We start from the raw sequence: 14,295 nt of genomic DNA, 5'->3' as shown, positions 1-14,295 counted from the left end.
ATACTTCCAAAACCCATACAAACTTGGTCACCCGACAATCCACAATGACTTGTGTTTTTCTAGACCATGGTCACCCAGCAATCCATAATAACCTTGGGTGCACTACGTCACGATGCCTAACCGTTTGGAAGATCACAATCTTAAAATGTAATAAGTCTTCAGTTCTCTTAGAATAGAATGACTTTGTTGATGCTCAAACACACTGGTTGTGGGTGTTTGGGTTTATCCTAGGAGGATAATTCTCTCTCCATGTCTTCGAGGTGGGTTGCTCCAAAATGACAACATGTGTATCTAACTCTGAGCAGCCACTGCTTGCTAGCAGTCAACAACAAGGACACTAGAAGAATGTTGTTGACATGTTCCTGACTTGATGCCTCCGCGGCAATAGAGCCAGAACTGCTCCCAGTTGCTCAACAATTAGTAATTGTCTTGCAATGGCCCACCAGCGTGTGGGTTCACGGCAGTTTTCAAGGGTAGAGTATTAGACCCAAATTTGTTGGTTCGCCACACAGGAAGTGAGAGGATACTCCCAAGTATTAGCAGCTGAATATGTCAGATTCAACCGCACCTGAAAGATTAGTATCTGCAAGCAAAGTATCAGTAGCAAAGTAGTATGACAGCAACGGTGCCAGAAACGATCTGTTGACATGACAGACTATTTCTAACGGTTGTATCTATGGCGCCAGAAAAGTATTGTAGCAGGTAGCAGCAGTGCAACGAGTAACATCAGTTGCAAGGAACAACAGTAGTGACAGCAGTAGCAAGTAGCAACGGTAGTAACAACAGCAGCAAGTAGCAACAGTAGTAACAACAGCAGCAAGGCAAACCAAGTAATAGCAGTAGTGGGACAAACTCGTAGGCAATGGGTCGGTGATTCATTTGGATGACATTCATCATGCAACAGTTATAACACGGAGAGATATGTGGATAGCTCCCGTTCGTCAATGTGATGTAGGCATGCATTCCGTGTGTAGTCATACGTGCTTAGGGAAAAGAACTTGCATGACATCTATTGTCCATCCCTCCCGTGGTAGTGGGGTCCAAAAGGATACTACGGGATATTAAGGTTCTCCTTTTAATACAGAACCGGAACAACGCATTAGCACTTGGTGAACACATGAACTCCTCAAACTATGGTCATCACCGGGAGTGGTTCCGGTTATTGTCACTCCAGGGTTGCCGGGTCATAACACATAGTAGGTAACTACAACTTGCAAGATCGGAGCTAAAACACACATATATTGGTGACAACATAATAATTTCAGATCTGAAATCATGGCACTCGGGCCCTAGTGACAAGCATTAAGCATGGAAAAGTAGTAGCAACATCAATCTCAGAACATAGTGGATACTAGGGATCAATCCCCGTCAAAACTAACTCGATTACATGATAGATCTCATCCTACTCATCACCGCCCAGCGAGCCTATGAATAGATTACTCACGAACGATTAAGAGCTTCATGGAATTGGAGTGGGAAGAAGTATGATGATGACGATGGCGACGATTTCTCCTCTCCGGAGCCCAAAACGAACTCCAGATCTGTCCTCCAGATTAAGAACAGGATGTGGCGGCGCCTCCGTATCGCAAACGCGACGAAATCTTCTCTTCTGATTTTTTTCTGGGCGAAAGTGAATTTATAGAGCTGAGTTTGGGGGCGGCAGAGCCACGTGCGCCCCACAAGCTTGGTTGCCGCGGCCAGGGGGGAGGCCGCGCCAACAGGGCTTGTGGACCACTGGCCCATCCCCTTCAGTGGATCTTTTCGCAGGTATTTTTCATATTTTCCAGAAATAGTCTCCATAAATTTTCAGGACGTTCCGAGAACTTTCATTTCTGCACAAAAACAACACCATGGCAATTCTGCTGAAAACAGCGTCAGTCCGGGTTAGTTCCATTCAAATCATGCAAATTAGAGTCCAAAACAAGGGCAAAAGAGTTTGGAAAAGTAGATACGATGGAGAAGTATCAACTCCCCCAAGCTTAAAACCTTGCTTGTCCTCAAGCAACTCAGTTGACAAACTGAAAGAGGAAGAAAAACTTTGACAAACTCTGTTTGATCTTGTTGTTGCAACTATGTCTAACTCGTAACCAGAATTTCAGCAAGATCACAAGTTAACCACATAAGCAAGTGACACAAAGGTCTCACGGTAAACTAATATCAATGGCATAATGAGCTAGCGAGCAAATAATAATGAGTTTCAGATACCAACAATTCAATCAAAACAGGCATGAAGCAATATGAATAGGTGGTATCTCGCTATCTCTTTGTGAGACCGCAAAACATAAATGTAGAGCACTTTCAAAGATCAAGGGCTGGCTAAACGTTGTAATTCATAGCAACGAAGATCCAGTCATAGTCATACTCAATATCAATCAAAAGCAAAGCATAAAAATGACATAGGTGCTCTCTAATTGGTGCTTATATAAGAAGAGGATGACTCAGTAGGAAAATAAATAGACAGACTCTTCGCAGAGGGAAGCATTGATTTGCAGAGGTGCCAGAGCTCAAGCTTTGAAAACAGAGATAATAATTTTGGGTGGCATGCTTTCATTGTCAACGCAATGACCAAGAGTTCTCAATATCTTCCACGCTACTCATGCTATAGGTGGTTCCCAAACAAAAAAGTAAAGTTTTAACTCCCCCACCACCAATCAATCACACTCCACGGCTAGCCCAATCCTCGGGTACCGTACATACTAACATCAATCCGGGGGAGACTTGTTTTACAGTTATGTTTTCGATTTAAGCGTGGAACTGGGCATTCCAATTACCGGCCCCTTTCTCGTCAATGACGGTGAATAAACACATGTCGAGGATAACACGCCTAACATGGAAGATATCAATAGCCCCCTGTCACCACATGAGCGGTTCAAGCATGCAAAACTAATTATTTCTTGAAGGTTTAGAGAATGGCACATGCAAATTTACTTTGAAAAGCAGGTAAATACCTCAAATAGGTAGGTATGGTGGACTCTCATGGAAAAACTTTTGGGTTTATGGAAGTGGATGCACAAGCAGTATTCCGCTTAGCACAAGTGAAGGCTAGCAAAAGACTGGGAAGCGACCAACTAGAGAGCGACAACAGTCATCAAGATGCAATGAGTTTAACTAACATGGAGTGCAAGCATGAACAGGATATAAATCACCATGAACACAAGCATCATAGAGGCTATGTTGATTTTGTTTCAACTACATGCATGAACATGCGCCAAGTCAAGCCACTTGAATCATTCAAAGGATAATACCATCCTATCATACTACATGATAGTCATCTCAAAATCTATGTTGACATTCAAGACAAACCATTATAAGCTTCTAGCTAAATAAGCATGGCATCAGAAACTATGATATCTAAGTTGTCATTGCAAACATGGTTCTCTCACGACAAAGCTGAATCTGGGACGACAAGCTAGCCATATTTACAAAAACAAAATAGATAGAGTTCATCCCAGCTTTTCCAGTCTCAATCACTTCATCATATATCATCATTATTGCCTTTTACTTGCACGATCGAATGATGTGAACAATAATAAGAGTGCCCGTGCATTGGACTAAGCTGAATCTGCAGGCAAACACAAAGGAGAAGACAAAGTAATATGACTCTTTGAAAGCTAAACATGTATGCATGCAAGAACCACTAAACATTGTAACCAATATCTTCTACCTTGACCCAAAGAAAAAGGAAAAGAAAACTATTTACACGGGAAAGCTCCCAACAAGCAAAAGAAGAAAGGAAAATCTTTTTGGGTTTTCTCAAAAGGACACAAAACAAGAAAACAAGAAAAAGAAAATAAACTAGCCTGGATAATACAGTGGCAAAGTGTAAACAACGGCTAATAAGGTGAAAGCATAAGCATGAATGTAAGGTCGGTGAGAACACGTACTCCCCCAAGCTTAGGCTTTTGGCCTATCTTGGTCTACTCCCAAGGTGGGAAATAACCAGCTCCGGGATACTCCGGAGCGGACTGTGGATGCCACTGCTGTGTGAGCTCCTCTGGCTCCCACTGATAAACTGGCGTCTGGTACTCGATTGGCGGCTCGGGCACGGGCACCTGTGGTTGGGCCAAGCCTCAATATGCGTAGATGTCCGAGGGCATAATAGTGTACCTGCCTGCATGAAGATCGAACAGAGAAGGAGCAGGCAAAGTAATAGTCTCTCGAGTACCCTGACTAAATAACAGGTTATAAATCATCTGTCTACTAGCATCTCTATCCAGAAAATCATGGCGAACCATGCTGTCATAATCCAAATATTTCTCAGGAAGAAGCATCTCTTCTACCTCGCGAAGTCTAATAGGTATCTCAAAGTGTCTATCAAGACGAGTAGCATAGATACCTCGATAGACGACACCTTTGGAACGGTTTGTGTTCAACCGCTGAGCTACTATAACACCTAGGCTATAAGTCTTAGTGCTATAAAGGCCTTCACGCAAAACTGCAAGGTCTGGAGAGCTAAGTGATCCAGCCTCCCCACGGCCAATCAAACATTTTCCCACAAATAATGAGAAGTACCAAAGCACAGGAAAATGAATGCTAGCAATTCTAGCGCGAGACACTCCTCTCTCCTCTCCAACAGCAATAGTACCTATGAAATCCTCCAAGTCCCGTGGACGAGGATCATGAATATCCCCGACATAAGGTAATTTGCATGCATTGCAAAAATCCTGTAGTGTCATGCACTGGGGGATATCGTACAACATGAACTCAACCATGGGAGGATTCTTCCTCGGATAAAAGTTGAAGCTTTGAACGAAAATATTGGTGGGGAGGAGGTATTGTGAGCACTTATCTTCAACGAACGCGGTAAGACCTGCGTTCTCTACCAAGTAATAAAAGTCTTCATAAATCCCGGCGGCGCGCAAAAATTCATCACTTGGCCACTCGCACGCTCGAACTTCTGTGACTCGAGGGACCACGTACTTGGGGTGGTTCTTCTCATCCTCCATGGGGTTACGGCTTGAAGAGCCTCTCAAGAACCTCCTCATCTTTTTCCTTTTCTAGCTCTGAAAAATTCTGAAATTTTTAGAGACTTCAAAAGAGAAGTGAATAGAGATTAACACAACTCATAGCAACTACTCCTACTAGCACCTAGGGACCGTATCACGCCCTAAAACTACTTGGGACCAGCTAAAATCAACATTTCAAGCTCAAGAACAGGGTCACCAAGGTAACAAGAATACGCGAAGGATAAAGCACTAGAGCAAAAACTAATTGGACCAATGGAGGAGTCACTTACCAAGGAGTAATTTCCCCAAAACAGTTCAAAGAATGGTTCTTTGAGCAAGGAGATAGAAAACCACAGCCAAATGAGAAAGAACACGGGTTTGAGCTGCGAAACGATTTTTTCTGGAGGTAGAGGAAGAGGATGGGAGCTGGAATGAGTGGAGGGCCCCCCTGTGGGCCCCACAAGCTTGCTTGCCGCGGATAGGGGGGTGGCCACGGTGACAGGGCTTGTGGCCCACTGGTGTGGCCCCCAGGCCAGCTCTCAGTCCCAGTATTTTTCAAATATTCCAGAAAAAATCATACTAGATTTTCAGGACCATCGGAGAACTTTTATTTTCGGGGTATTTTTCTCCGGGACGCTAAAACAGAAAACAGGAAAAACTAAAGTAAACCTATCATTTTTCTTCTAAGCTAAAGATAGTGACAGCTTAAAACAGAGGTATGTGACTCTTTGATTCATCCATTTCATGGTCATCGAAAGAAATCCGTCAATGGGGTTGACCAAATCCTTATGACAAAACTTTCTCGAATGGCAAGAGAGAACGGAGAATTTTTGAATAGCCACTAAGTCACCTCAATGGGGATATGAATCTCCCCAACAAGTAAGTCATACTTCATCTTAACACGAGGAATAGGGCATTCAAAGCTCCCAATAAGAATCGATGAAGTTTTTTCGATAACATTGATGCAATGTACTTGATATCATTTCTTCAAAAAATGCACGTTATGCTCATTACCGTTGACATGGAAAGTGACATTGCCTTTGTTGCAATCTATAATAGCCCCTGCAGTGTTTAAAAAGGGTCTTCCGAGGATGACAGCCATGGCATCGTCCTCGGGAATATCCAAGATAACAAAGTCCGTTAAGAAGGTGGTGTTAGCAACCACAACAGGCACATCCACGCAAATGCCGACAGGGAAAGCAGTTGATTTGTCGGCCATTTGCACAGAGATTTCAGTGGGTGTCAACTTATCCAGTTCAAGTCTACGATAAAGAGAGAGAGAGAGGCATAACACTAATTCCGGCTCCAAGGTCACATAAGGCAGTTCTTACGTAGTTTCCTTTAGTGGAGCAAGGTATAGTGGGCACTCCGGGATCACCAAGTTTCTTTGGAGTTCCACCCTTGAATGTGTAATTGGCAAGCATGGTGAAGATCTCAAGATCTGGTATCTTCTGTTTATTGGTCACGATATCTTTCATGTACTTGGCATACAAAGACATTTTGAGCATATCAACTAACCGCATCTGCAGAAAGATGGGTCTTATCATTTCAATAAAGCGCTCAAAATCCTCATCATCCTTTTTCTTGGATGGCTTAGGAGGAAAGGGCATAGGACTCTGAACCCATGGCTCCCTTTCTTTACCATGCTTCCTAGCAGTGAAGTCATTCTTATTGTATCTCTTAGGTTGTGGGTTATCAGGATTAACCGTAGGTTCAATCTCCACATCCTTATCATTGCTAGGTTGAGCATCATTGTAAACATCGTTGTCCATATTGTCACCAGGTTCATGTTCATCACCAGATTGTGTTTCTGCATTAGACGCAGAAATATCATTTGGTTCTTCAGGTGTGATAGTATTTGGTGAACTAACATGCAGGTTTCTATCATCCTTCTTCTTCTCCTTAGGATGACTGGGTGCATCTGCATTAATTCCTTGAGAATCTTGATCAAATCTCTTAGGATGACCCTCAGGATACAAAGGTTCCTGAGTCATTTTGCCTCCTCTAGTAATGACTCTGACAGAGTTGTCATTTAATTCTTTGAGCAAGTCATTCTGAGCTTTAAGTACTTGTTCTACCTGAGTAGTAATCATAGAGGCATGTTTACTCAGAAGCTTCAGATCATTGACATTTCTGTCTACACAAGCACTTAAATGACTAAGCATACACGTACTTTGTTCCAATTGTCTGCTAACATAATCATTGAAACTCTGTTGTTTGGCAACAAAGTTGCCAAGTTCATCAAAGCACAGGCTAGCAGGTTTATGAAAAGGAATATCACTCTCATCAAACCTACGCAGAGAATTTACTTCCACTACCTGTATCGAGTTATCGAGACCATGGATCTCTTCGATAGGTGGTAGATTTTTGTCATCTTCAGATCTAATGCCTTTCTCTTGCATAGATTTCTTGGCTTCTTGCATATCTTCAGGACTGAGGAATAGAATACCTCTTTTCTTCAGAGTTGGATTAGGAGGTGGTTCGGGAATAGTCCAAGCATTATCATTGATCAAGATGTTATTTAGTAGAGTCTCAGCTTGTTCTATAGTACGTTCCCTAAAAACACAACCGACACAACTATCTAGGTGGTCTCTAGAGGCATCGGTAAGTCCGTTATAGAAGATATCAAGTATCTCATTCTTCTTAAGAGGGTGATCAATCAAAGCATTCTGTAGCTGGACGAGCCTCCCTCAAGTTTGTGGGAGACTCTCTTCTTTGAGTTGAGCAAAGTTGTATATTTCCTTCAAGGCAGCTTGCTTCTTATGGGCTGGGAAATATTTCTGACAGAAGTAATAGACCATATCCTGGGAGTACTCACACATCCAGGAGCAAGAGAAGTGAACCAGGCTTTAGCATCATCCTTTAGAGAGAAAGGAAACAGCTTAAGGATATAGTAGTGTCAGATCTTCTCCTCACTACTGAAAAGGGTGGCTATGTCTTGTAGTTTGGTAAGATGGGCTACGACCGTCTCAGACTCATAACCGTGAAAAGGATCAGATTCGGCTAGAGAGATTATCTCAGGATCGACAGAGAATTCATAATCCTTATCGGTGATAAAGATAGGTGAAGTGGCAAACTTCGGGTCGTATTTCATCCTAACTTCCAGAGATTTTTCCTTCCACTTGAGAAGTAATTTCTCAGCGTCATAGGCATCCTTACACATAAGAAAATCCTCAGCTATCTCTCCCTCTATAACGTAACCCTCAGGTATATCAGGCAATTCATATCTAGGAGAGCTAGATCTAGCAGGAGCAAAAGCAGGTTCTTTCTCAATAGTATCGGCAGTTTCAGAAGCATCACGAGCATTGGCAGTAACTCTAGCAATATGAGCATCAAGGAACACCCCTAGTGGCACATCAGGCAAAGTAGTATCTCTAGCAGTATCGAGCATAGCATCATCAGGAAAAATAGTGTCTCTAGCAGTATCAGGCATAACATCTCTAGCAGTATCAGGCATAGCATCTCTAGCAGTATCAGGCATAGCATCTCTAGCAGTAGGTGATGTCGCAAACTTACTCATAACTGAAGGTGAATCAAGTGCAGAGCTAGATGGCAGTTCCTTACCTCCCCTCGTAGTTGAGGGCAAGACTTTGGTTTTTGGATTTTTCAGATTCTTCATAGTGATCAGCAGATATAAATCCCAAGTGACTCAAAGAATATAGCAATCCTTCCCCGGCAACGGCGCCAGAAAAGAGCTGCTTGCTAGCAGTCCACAGCAATGACACTAGAAGAATGTTGTTGACGTGTGCCTGACTTGATGCCTCCGCGGAAACAGAGCCAGAACAGCTCCTAGTTTCTCAACAATTAGTAATTGTCTTGCAATGGCCCACCAGCGTGTGGGTTCGCGGCAGTTTTCGAGGGTAGATTATTCGATCCAAATTTGTTGGTTCGCCAGACGGGAAGTGAAAGGATACTCCCAAGTATTAGCAGCTGAATATGTCAGATTCAACCGCACCTGAAAGATTAGTATCTGCAAGCAAAGTATCAGTAGCAAAGTAGTATAATAGCAACGGTTCCAAAAACGATCTGTTGACACGACAGGCTATTTCTAACGGTTGTATCAATGGGGCCAGAAAAGTATTATAGTAGGTAGCAGCAGTCTAACGAGTAACATTAGTGGCAAGGAACAACAGTAGTGACAGCAGTAGCAAGTAGCAACAGTAGTAACAGCAGCAACAAGTAGCAACAGTAGTAACAGCAGCAGCAAGGCAAAACAAGTAACAGCAGCAGTGGGACAAACTCGTAGGCAATGGGTTAGTGATTCATTTGGATGACATTCATCATGCAACAGTTATAACATGGAGAGATATGTGGCTAGCTCCCGTTCGTCAATGTGATGTACGCATGCATTCCGTGTGTAGTCATATGTGCTTAGGGAAAAGAACTTGCATGACATCTATTGTCCATCCCTCCCATGGCAGCGGGGTCCAAAAGGATACTATGGGATATTAAGGTTCTCCTTTTAATAAAGAACCGAAACAACGCATTAGCACTTGGTGAACACATGAACTCCTCAAACTATGGTCATCACCGGGAGTGGTTCCGGTTATTGTCACTCCAGGGTTTCCGGGTCATAACACATAGTAGGTAACTACAACTTGCAAGATCGGATCTAAAACACACATATATTTGTGACAACATAATAATTTCAGATCTGAAATCATGGCACTCGGGCCCTAGTGACAAGCATTAAGCATGGCAAAGTAGTAGCAACATCAATCTCAGAACACAGTGGATACTAGGGATCAATCCCCGTCAAAACTAACTCGATTACATGATAGATCTCATCCTACTCATCACCACCCAGTGAGCCTACAAATAGATTAATCACGAACGATGAAGAGCTTCATGTAATTGGAGAGGGAAGAAGGTTGATGATGACGATGCGACGATTTCCCCTCTCCGGAGCCCAAAACGGACTCCGGGCCTGTCCTCCAGATGAAGAACAGGATGTGGCGGCGCCTCTGTATCGCAAACGCGATGAAATCTTCTCTTTTGATTTTTTCTGGGCGAAAGTGAATTTATAGAGCTGAGTTTGGCGGCGGTAGAGCCACGTGGGCTCCACAAGCTTGGTTGCCGCGGCCAGGGGGGAGGCCGCGGGAACAAGGCTTGGGGCCCACTAGCTCATCCCCTCCAGTGGATCTTTGCGCAGGTATTTTTCATATTTTCCAGAAATATTCTCCGTAAATTTTCAGGACGTTCCGAGAACTTTCATTTCTGCACAAAAACAACACCATGACAATTCTGCTGAAAACAGCGTCAGTCCGGGTAAGTTCCATTCAAATCATGCAAATTAGAGTCCAAAACTAGGGCAAAAGAGTTTGGAAAAGTAGATACGATGGAGACGTATCAGCCACCAATATATGCTGGAGGGGGTGGGCTATTTATAGCCAACAGGTAACCCAACATGATATGACCAAAATGACCCTGGGTTAATGGTTAACCGACACGTGGTCCAACAGTCGGATTTCAAAGACACAAACGACAACATTACTTGGGCGATAAGCAATGCTGACTCAACCAACTCTGGAAGAGATTTCCTCTCATTGTGTTCGTTCAAAGACATGTGTATTTTGGGATGAGCATAATGTTAGCGTCTAACTTTGATCATATCGACCCCACTTAATAGTATGGTAGTTCCTATGATTCGGTAAAGAAGAAACAAAACTAATAAAAGACTTCGACTTCGCGTTTCATTATCTTCAAGCGATTTTCTTTGCATACCACCAATGGCTTCGGCCATCATTAATGTCTTCGGAGATTCTTGGGGGTCATCTTCGACGGTTAAACTAAATCTCCGTGGACTTCTGTTTGTGTTAACGTCTGAACTCTCACAAACACATTAGTCCCTCAACCACATTTGTCTTCAATACTCCAAAACCAACAAGGGGTGGCATTAGATGCACTCACAATCTCCCCATTTTTGGTGATTGATGACAAACTGGTTGAAGTTTTCAATGGGTATACAATATGTGAAGATAAAGACTTGGAGATCATGATTGCAAGATATACAGAGCTCCCTTGAATATGTGCTTATGATGATTTTGCTTTGAACGGAAAAGCACATGGAAGGATTTAATTTGTGGAGATCTCCCCTATATATTGGAATGCAACTACCATTTTAGATATGTTCATGAATATAATGAAATGCATAACAAAAAATGGGCGTCTGCTGACTGACTTCAGATGCATATGATCAGATATGGAATAGCGCCAAAGGTATGATAAACAAAAACTGCGCACACGTCCACGAGGACTTAAAATTTACAACCCAAGGCAGCAAATGTTCAGTACGGGGGTTGTAAACTTAACAAAATTGTAGCACCCAACCCATATAGACCCATTTGAATACTATCAATCCAATGCTTCTGCCCCTTTATCATCGAATGACCAAAAATGGCGAAGACATTCGACACTACTCGTTCCTAGCATGTGCTAAAGACGTTGGTTTAGCATGGTCGGTGGAGGTTGGTGTAGAAGGGCCTCGTGCAGTGCCGTTGTGATCTGTTGGTGCTAGAGGAGAGGTGCCATATTTAGCTTCATCATTTGCAAGATTGATATGGACAGATGGTGCTGAAGAAGAATGGTCTCTGTCTTCGAGAGATGACATCTTGCACCACATATCCGTGCGAGGAGGTGGAGCACATAATCTGAAGTTCTTGTCGAAGCCATCCTCACGAGGATCATCCTCAAAAGCCAGGATTGACAATGTTTTCCAGTAACATTGGCAAGTTTCATGAGCAACAAAGGTGTTCTTGATGGAAAGGTTGCAAATACGATTGATGTCAGTGACGAGAGAATGCATTTACCTTCGCGTCCACTCCTCGTACCGATCCTACTTTTTAATCAGAGAGACTAGAAGCTCTCAATCAGTCATGACATGTTCCCTTCTAGAATGGGGTAGTTGAGGCAGAGTGCTAGCAGTGGCTTTAGTTGATGTGGCACTTGGTTCTGGGCGGCGAATTGATCTAATTAGCCTTGCCCTGGCTTGATCAGATGGAATGGGAAGCCCTTCGATGTCAACAGTGCAACTGGTTCCTCCAGTAATGAGGTTCTTGCTCTTGGATGGGTAATTGTCTTCCTATATGACTTCCACATCCGGAAGATATATTCCATGGTTACGAGATGAAGCGCATGTTTCATGGTGCATAGATCTTGAGTTCAAATAGATTGATGTTATTAGCAACCATGGTGTGAAAAAATAAGTCTTGAAGATTGAACATGATGTCATAGATGATATTGTAGATGAATGTCTTCAATGCCCCTTCCACCTTGCTTGAAGATGACTGCCCTTTGATTGGCCATATGGTGTGACGAAGAAGATGATAGATAGTCTTTGACAGATATTGTAGATCATCAACAAATAATGTTGTGGGCAAATTTTCATGTGGGGCCAAAGTCTTCAGAAGTGTCAACATTTCAGTCATGTTGGGCTCACGCATTTGGAATATGATTCTTGTGGCTTCTTCATACGGAGCATATTTCACATGAAGATCTTCGCCAGATGCAGAAAGTGGAGTGGTGGCAAAGAATTCCATAGCAGGAGCTTTTATATGATCATCACGGATCATGAAGTCCATAGCCCATGTCTTGAGATCACTTCCATAGCCAGAGATGTGGAGAGTTGCATAAAATTTAAGAATGAGTTCTTCAATCCAGTCTTCATGATCAACAATGAAGGGCAACAGTGCAACATCCTGAAGACAATCGAGGGCTTGATCAAAGCAAGGAAGACCACTCATAGCTTGAATTTTAAGATGCTTGTGAGGGAAGACCATGTTATGTCCATAGAGCACACATGTGTAGTAGGTGTGTTGTGGTGCACTCCAGAATCGATCAGATTGAACCTTTTGATGCATGTAGGGATTGCCATTAGAATCAAGTAATATGTTGTTGAGCATGAATTCCTTGACACTGAAGACAAGAGGACATGTTGATCCGAGTTGTCAAAGACTTGGAAGCATGGGCATAAGATTCATAACTCTTGGGCAATGAAAGATGTTGAATTCATATTGAGGGGGGGGGGGGGTCGTCCTTGGTGGTGGAACAAGCTTGGTCCATCTTGTTGGCACCATTTCTCCTTCCCTATTGTGACCCATGACACTATTTTCAGCATTGTCGTTAGTCGATGGTGTAACATGAACAAGAGGACCATCGACAGATGGAGAATTGGCTTCACCTTTAGCAATAGGTTGTTCCAAAGGTGCAACAATATCATCAGCAACAATGTCTTCAGCTTCTTTGGCTTAAATCTCAGGTTTTTCACGAGCAACATCTTTTATCCCGAGAACTTCATCGACTAATGCAATCGGAGTTACATGCACTTCATCTACAGGTATGCTTTGCATTGAAGATATAACTGGCCTTGGTCCTCGATGAAGCCATTTGAGTGGCGATGCACGATCAGTGCTTTCAAATTCCATGGATCCAAATGGAGATTCTAGTGATCTTTGCATTGGAGTTAAAAACAAAGTAGGAGGAGTGCGCGAACTTGCTTCAGTCACAATTGTTCTTGAAGGGGTGGCAATGTCCACATATTCACTGTCATCTTGCAGTGGCGATGATACTAGTGGTGCATCTATTTTAGGCACATGTTCAATTTCTTTCTCAACATTGTCTTCAGCACAAGCAATGTCTTCAGCTGGATTGGGTTTAGTAGCCGAAATTTCATCAGTTGTTGGAGCCTTTGTGGTAGCAGACTCATGAAGAAGAACACACCTCATTTTTCGAGGCAGGAGGAGCCATGGAGATAGGCATCACTAGTAGGGGCTCCTCACAAGCAGTGGAGTGGCAGAAGGAGCTTGAGGGGGCTTGGGCACTTGGGTCGAGCTTGAAGACTTTGTCTTCTTTCTCTTCAGCTTCTTGATAGGTTGAGCTTCAGAAGCTAGCGCATATTTTTTGTTTCGGGCTTCTGCCTCAACTTGTTTTTTCTTCTTGCTGGTCACAACACAATAAGGAGGAGGTGCTCTTGAGCCAGAGAAGCTTGTTGGGAAGACAATGTTTGGCATTTCGTACCTTGAAGACGCATGCCGGCTCGAAGACACTGAACCTTGCCTTGACCACTCAATGATTCTTGGGTCAAGAGCGGGTTGGCCAAGCGCTTTTGTATTCAACATCTCATTGTGAGCTTGGACGGCAAATTTCTTTTTTAGACGCTCAAGAGCGCCTTTGACATCTTCACTACTTTTCTCAAATTCTGCTTTAAGCCTTTCATGAAGATTTGATAGCCTTGTATCTGCTCAACTTTGAGCTTGTGTATATTGCTCCTGAAGAGAGCCTTTTCATGGTGAATCTTCTCAGGTTGTTGCATAGACTTTTGAGAAACAGTTAATTCTTCATTCACCAGCCC

This window comes from Hordeum vulgare, chromosome 5H (genome assembly GCF_904849725.1).
Source record: "Hordeum vulgare subsp. vulgare chromosome 5H, MorexV3_pseudomolecules_assembly, whole genome shotgun sequence".
NCBI lineage: Eukaryota > Viridiplantae > Streptophyta > Magnoliopsida > Poales > Poaceae > Hordeum > Hordeum vulgare.
This window is presented reverse-complemented; position numbering follows the sequence as displayed.